Source organism: Mixophyes fleayi, unplaced genomic scaffold, assembly GCF_038048845.1.
Source record: "Mixophyes fleayi isolate aMixFle1 unplaced genomic scaffold, aMixFle1.hap1 Scaffold_1662, whole genome shotgun sequence".
NCBI classification, from domain to species: domain Eukaryota; kingdom Metazoa; phylum Chordata; class Amphibia; order Anura; family Limnodynastidae; genus Mixophyes; species Mixophyes fleayi.
The window spans coordinates 87501-92500 of record NW_027446021.1 but is presented as its reverse complement, the minus strand read 5'-3'; the positions used below and the strand labels follow the sequence as shown (position 1 = coordinate 92500).

At 46.2% G+C, this 5000-nt stretch overlaps 6 non-coding genes and 17 pseudogenes across 6 annotated transcripts; all 23 read left to right on the top strand.

The window, feature by feature from the left end:
• Nucleotides 1-65, top strand: part of LOC142116237 (5S ribosomal RNA) — a 119-nt pseudogene extending 54 nt beyond the window's left edge.
• A 241-nt stretch (nt 66-306) lies between these two features.
• On the top strand, nt 307-425 carry LOC142116276 (5S ribosomal RNA; annotated as a pseudogene).
• An 81-nt stretch (nt 426-506) lies between these two features.
• On the top strand, nt 507-625 carry LOC142116194 (5S ribosomal RNA; annotated as a pseudogene).
• An 81-nt stretch (nt 626-706) lies between these two features.
• LOC142116137 (5S ribosomal RNA) lies at nt 707-825 on the top strand (annotated as a pseudogene).
• Nucleotides 826-904: 79 nt separating this feature from the next.
• On the top strand, nt 905-1023 carry LOC142116323 (5S ribosomal RNA; annotated as a pseudogene).
• Nucleotides 1024-1263: 240 nt separating this feature from the next.
• On the top strand, nt 1264-1382 carry LOC142116147 (5S ribosomal RNA; annotated as a pseudogene).
• An 82-nt stretch (nt 1383-1464) lies between these two features.
• On the top strand, nt 1465-1583 carry LOC142115927 (5S ribosomal RNA). The gene has a single exon (XR_012682283.1). It is a non-coding gene; the product is annotated as a 5S ribosomal RNA (ribosomal RNA).
• An 81-nt stretch (nt 1584-1664) lies between these two features.
• Nucleotides 1665-1783, top strand: LOC142116050 (5S ribosomal RNA). The gene has a single exon (XR_012682395.1). It is a non-coding gene; the product is annotated as a 5S ribosomal RNA (ribosomal RNA).
• An 81-nt stretch (nt 1784-1864) lies between these two features.
• LOC142116248 (5S ribosomal RNA) lies at nt 1865-1983 on the top strand (annotated as a pseudogene).
• An 80-nt stretch (nt 1984-2063) lies between these two features.
• LOC142115940 (5S ribosomal RNA) lies at nt 2064-2182 on the top strand. Its single transcript, XR_012682295.1, has one exon. It is a non-coding gene; the product is annotated as a 5S ribosomal RNA (ribosomal RNA).
• Nucleotides 2183-2454: 272 nt separating this feature from the next.
• LOC142116064 (5S ribosomal RNA) lies at nt 2455-2573 on the top strand (annotated as a pseudogene).
• An 82-nt stretch (nt 2574-2655) lies between these two features.
• Nucleotides 2656-2774, top strand: LOC142116347 (5S ribosomal RNA; annotated as a pseudogene).
• Nucleotides 2775-2855: 81 nt separating this feature from the next.
• LOC142116052 (5S ribosomal RNA) lies at nt 2856-2974 on the top strand. Its single transcript, XR_012682397.1, has one exon. It is a non-coding gene; the product is annotated as a 5S ribosomal RNA (ribosomal RNA).
• A 238-nt stretch (nt 2975-3212) lies between these two features.
• Nucleotides 3213-3331, top strand: LOC142116161 (5S ribosomal RNA; annotated as a pseudogene).
• A 68-nt stretch (nt 3332-3399) lies between these two features.
• On the top strand, nt 3400-3518 carry LOC142116179 (5S ribosomal RNA; annotated as a pseudogene).
• A 79-nt stretch (nt 3519-3597) lies between these two features.
• LOC142116346 (5S ribosomal RNA) lies at nt 3598-3715 on the top strand (annotated as a pseudogene).
• Nucleotides 3716-3796: 81 nt separating this feature from the next.
• On the top strand, nt 3797-3915 carry LOC142116378 (5S ribosomal RNA; annotated as a pseudogene).
• Nucleotides 3916-3997: 82 nt separating this feature from the next.
• LOC142116350 (5S ribosomal RNA) lies at nt 3998-4116 on the top strand (annotated as a pseudogene).
• Nucleotides 4117-4197: 81 nt separating this feature from the next.
• On the top strand, nt 4198-4316 carry LOC142116024 (5S ribosomal RNA). Its single transcript, XR_012682371.1, has one exon. It is a non-coding gene; the product is annotated as a 5S ribosomal RNA (ribosomal RNA).
• Nucleotides 4317-4397: 81 nt separating this feature from the next.
• LOC142116325 (5S ribosomal RNA) lies at nt 4398-4516 on the top strand (annotated as a pseudogene).
• Nucleotides 4517-4595: 79 nt separating this feature from the next.
• On the top strand, nt 4596-4718 carry LOC142116293 (5S ribosomal RNA; annotated as a pseudogene).
• Nucleotides 4719-4799: 81 nt separating this feature from the next.
• LOC142115982 (5S ribosomal RNA) lies at nt 4800-4918 on the top strand. Its single transcript, XR_012682333.1, has one exon. It is a non-coding gene; the product is annotated as a 5S ribosomal RNA (ribosomal RNA).
• An 80-nt stretch (nt 4919-4998) lies between these two features.
• The window catches only part of LOC142116275 (5S ribosomal RNA), a 119-nt pseudogene continuing 117 nt past the window's right edge, over nt 4999-5000 (top strand).

The following is a 5000-nucleotide window of genomic DNA, read 5'->3' as shown; positions in this document are numbered from 1 at the left end:
AGCAGAGCCGGGCCTGGTTAGTACTTGGATGCGACACCACCTGGGAATACCAGGTGCTGTAGGCCCTTTTTTTTTTCTCTCTTGTTCCGACTTCCTTCAATGCTGGTTTTGAGATGTATAAGAGATGTAGGTCAGTAGGGAACCAATACCTACAGCCACACCACCCTGAACAAGCCCAATCTCGTCTGATCTTGAAAGCTAAGCAGGTCCGGGCCTGGTTAGTACTTTTTTTTTTCTCTCTTGTTCTGGCTTCCTTCAATGCTGGTTTTGAGATGTATAAGTGATGTAGGTCATTAGTAAACCAATACCTACAGCCACACCACCCTGAACAAGCCCAATCTTGTCTGATCTTGGAAGCTAAGCAGTGACAGGCCTGGTTAGTACTTGGATGGGAGACCACCTGGGAATACCATGTGCTGTAGGCCTTTTTTTTTTCTCTCTTGTTCCGGCTTCCTTCAATGCTGGTTTTTAGATGTATAAGAGATGTAGGTCAATAGGAAAACAATACCTACAGCCACACCACCCTGAACAAGCCCAATCTCGTCTGATCTTGGAAGCTAAGCAGAGCCAGGCCTGGTTAGTACTTGGATGTGAGACCACCTGGGAATACCAGGTGCTGTAGGCCCTTTTTTTTTCTCTCTTGTTCCGACTTTCTTCAATGCTGGTTTTGAGATCTATAAGAGATGTAGGTCAATAGGAAACCAATACCTACAGCCACACCACCCTGAACAAGCCCAATTTCGTCTGATCTTGGAAGCTAAGCAGGGCTGGGCCTGGTTAGTACTTGGATGGGAGACCACCTGGAAATACCAGGTGCAGTAGGCTTTTTTTTTCTCTCTTGTTCCGGCCTCCTTCAATGCTGGTTTTGAGATGTATAAGAGATGTAGGTCAATAGGAAAAAAATACCTACAGCCACACCACCCTGTACAAGCCCAATCTCATCTGATCTTGGAAGCTAAGCAGGGCTGGGCCTGGTTAGCACTTGGATGGGAGACCACGAGGAAATACCAGATGCTGTCGGCTTTTTTTTTTCTCTCTTGTTCCGGCCTCCTTCAATGCTGGTTTTGAGATGTATAAGAGATGTAGGTCAATAGGAAACCAATACCTACAGCCACACCCCCCTGAACAAGCCCAATCTCGTCTGATCTTGAAAGCTAAGCAGGTCCGGGCCTGGTTAGTACTTTTTTTTTTTCTCTCTTGTTCCGGCCTCCTTCAATGCTGGTTTTAAAATGTATAAGTGATGTAGGTCATTAAGAAACCAATACCTACAGCCACACCACACTGCACAAGCCCAATCTCGTCTGATCTTGGAAGCTAAGCAGGGCCGGGCCTGGTTAGCACTTGGATGGGAGACCACCTGGGAATACCAGGTGCTGTAGGCCTTTTTTTTTTTCTCTCTTGTTCCGGCTGCCTTCAATGCTTGTTTTTAGATGTATAAGAGATGTAGGTCAATAGATAAACAATACCTACAGCCACACCACCCTGAACAAGCCCAATCTCGTCTGATCTTGGAAGCTAAGCAGAGCTGGGCCTGGTTAGTACTTGGATGGGAGACCACCTGGGAATACCAGGTGCTGTAGGCCTTTTTTTCTTCTCTCTTGTTCCGGCTTCCTTCAATGCTGGTTTCTAGATGTAGAAGAGATGTAGGTCAATAGTAAAACAATACCTACAGCCACACCACCCTGAACAAGCCCAATCTCGTCTGATCTTGGAAGCTAAGCAGGGACGGGCCTGGTTAGTACTTGGATTGGAGACCACCTGGGAATACCAGGTGCTGTAGGCCTTTTTTTTTTTCTCTCTTGTTCCGGCTTCCTTCAATGCTGGTTTTGAGATTATAAGAGATGTAGGTCAATAAGAAACCAAAACCTACAGCTACACATCTCTAAACAAGCCCAATCTCGTCTGATCTTGGAAGCTAAGCAGGGCCAGGCCTGGTTAGTACTTGGATGGGAGACCAACTGGGAATACCAGGTGCTGTAGGCTTTTTTTTTTTCTCTCTTGTTCCGACTTCCTTCAATGCTGGTTTGAGATGTATAAGAGATGTAGGTCAATAGGAAACCAATACCTACAGCCACACCACCCTGAACAAGCCCAATCTCGTCTGATCTTGGAAGCTAAGCAGGGCTGGGCCTGGTTAGTACTTGGATGGGAGACCACCTGGGAATACCAGGTGCTGTAGGCCTTTTTTTTTTCTCTCTTGTTCCGGCTTCCTTCAATGCTGGTTTTTAGATGTATAAGAGATGTAGGTCAATAGGAAACCATGACCTACAGCCACACCACCCTGAACAAGTCTGATCTTGTAAGCTAAGCAGAGCCGGGCCTGGTTAGTACTTGGATGCAAGACCCCCTGGGAATACCAGGTGCTGTAGGCCCTTTTTTTTTTCTCTCTTGTTCCGACTTCCTTCAATGCTGGTTTTGAGATGTATAAGAGATGTAGGTCAATAGGAAACCAATACCTACAGCCACACCACCCTGAACAAGCCCAATCTCGTTTGATCTTGGAAGCTAAGCAGGGCCAGACCTGGTTAGTACTTGGATGGGAGACCACCTGGGAATACCAGGTGCTGTAGGCCTTTTTTTTTTCTCTCTTGTTCCGGCTTCCTTCAATGCTGGTTTTTTAGATGTATAAGAGATGTAGGTCAATAGGAAAACAATACCTGCAGCAACACCACCCTGAACAAGCCCAATCTTGTCTGATCTTGAAAGCTAAGCAAGTCCAGGCCTGGTTAGTACTTGGATGGGAGACCACCTGGGAATACCAGGTGCTGTAGGCCTTTTTTTTTTCACTCTTGTTCTGGCATCCTTCAATGCTGGTTTTAAAATGTATAAGTGATGTAGGTCATTAGGAAACCAATACCTACAGCCACACCACCCTGGACAAGCCCTATCTCGTCTGATCTTGGAAGCTAAGCAGGGCTGGGCCTGGTTAGTACTTGGATGGGAGACCACCTGGAAATACCAGGTGCTGTAGGCTTTTTTTTTTCTCTCTTGTTCCGGCCTCCTTCAATGCTGGTTTTGAGATGTATAAGAGATGTAGGTCAATAGGAAACCTATACCTACAGCCACACCACCCTGAACAAGCCCAATCTCGTCTGATCTTGAAAGCTAAGCAGGTCCGGGCCTGGTTAGTACTTTTTTTTTCTCTCTTGTTCTGGCTTCCTTCAATGCTGGTTTTGAGATGTATAAGTGATGTAGGTCATTAGGAAACCAATACCTACAGCCACACCACCCTGGACAAGCCCAATCTCGTCTGATCTTGGAAGCTAAGCAGGGCCGAGCCTGGTTAGTACTTGGATGGGAGACCACCTGGGAATACCAGGTGATGTAGACCTTTTTTTTTTTCTCTCTTGTTCCGGCTTCCTTCAATGATTGTTTTTAGATGTATAAGAGGAAAACAATACCTACAGCCACACCACCCTGAACAAGCCCAATCTCATCTGATCTTGGAAGCTAAGCAGTGCCGAGTCTGGTTAGTACTTGGATGGGAGACCACCTGCGAATACCAGGTGCTGTAGGCCTTTTTTTTTCTCTCCTGTTCCGGCTTCCTTCAATGCTGGTTTTGAGATTATAAGAGATGTAGGTCAATACAAAACCAATACCTACAGCCCCACACCCTGAACAAGCCCAATCTCGTTTGATCTTGGAAGCTAAGCAGGGCCAGACCTGGTTAGTACTTGGATGGGAGACCACCTGGGAATACAAGGTGCTGTAGGCCTTTTTTTCTCTCTCTTGTTCCGGCTTCCTTCAATGCTGGTTTTTTAGATGTATAAGAGATGTAGGTCAATAGGAAACCAATACCTGCAGCCACACCACCCTGAACAAGCCCAATATCATCTGATCTTGGAAGCTAAGCAGGGCTGGTCCTGGTTAGTACGTGGGTGGGAGACCACCTGGCAATACCAGCTGCTGTAGGCATTTTTTTTTATCTCTCTTGTTCCGGCTTCCTTCAATGCTGGTTTTGAGATGTATAAGAGATGTAGGTCAATAGGACACCAATACCTACAACCACTCCACCTTGAACAAGCACAATCTCGTCTGATCTTGAAAGATAAGCAGCGCCGGGCCTAGTTAGTACTTGAATGGGAGACCACCTGGGAATACCAGGTGCTGTAGGCTTTTTTTTCCCCTCTCTTCTTCCGGCTTCCTTCAATGCTTATTTTGAGATGTATAAGTGATGTAGGTCATTATGAAAACAATACCTACAGCCACACCACCCTGAACAAGCCCAATCTCGTCTGATCTTGGAAGCTAAGCAGGGCCAGGCCTGGTTAGTACTTGGATGGGAGACCCCCTGGGAATACCAGGTGCTGTAGGCATTTTTTTTTTCTCTCTTGTTCCGGCTTCCTTCAATGCTGGTTTTGAGATATATAAGAGATGTAGGTCAATAGGAAACCAATACCTACATCCACACCACCCTGAACAAGCCCAATCTCGTCTGATCTTGGAAGCTAAGCAGGGCTAGGCCTGGTTAGTACTTGGAGGGGAAACCACCTGGGAATAACAGGTGCTATAGGCTTTTTTTTTCTCTCTTGTTCCGGCTTCCTTCAATGCTTGTTTTTAGATGTATAAGAGATGTAGGTCAATAGGAAAACAATACCTACAGCCACACCACCATGAATAAGTCCAATCTCGTCTGATCTTGGAAGCTAAGCAGGGCTGGGCCTGGTTAGTACTTGGATGGGAGACCACCTGGATGGAAATACCAGGTGCTGTAGGCCTTTTTTTCTTCTCTCTTGTTCCGGCTTCCTTCAATGCTGGTTTCTAGATGTATAAGAGATGTAGGCCAATAAGACAACAATACCTACAGCCACACCACCCTGAACAAGCCCAATCTCGTCTGATCTTGGAAGCTAAGCAGGGATGGGCCTGGTTAGTACTTGGATGGGAGACCACCTGGGAATACCAGGTGCTGTACGCCTTTTTTTTTTCTCTCTTGTTCCGGCTTCCTTCAATGCTGGTTTTGAGATTATAAGAGATGTAGGTCAATAGGAAACCAAAAC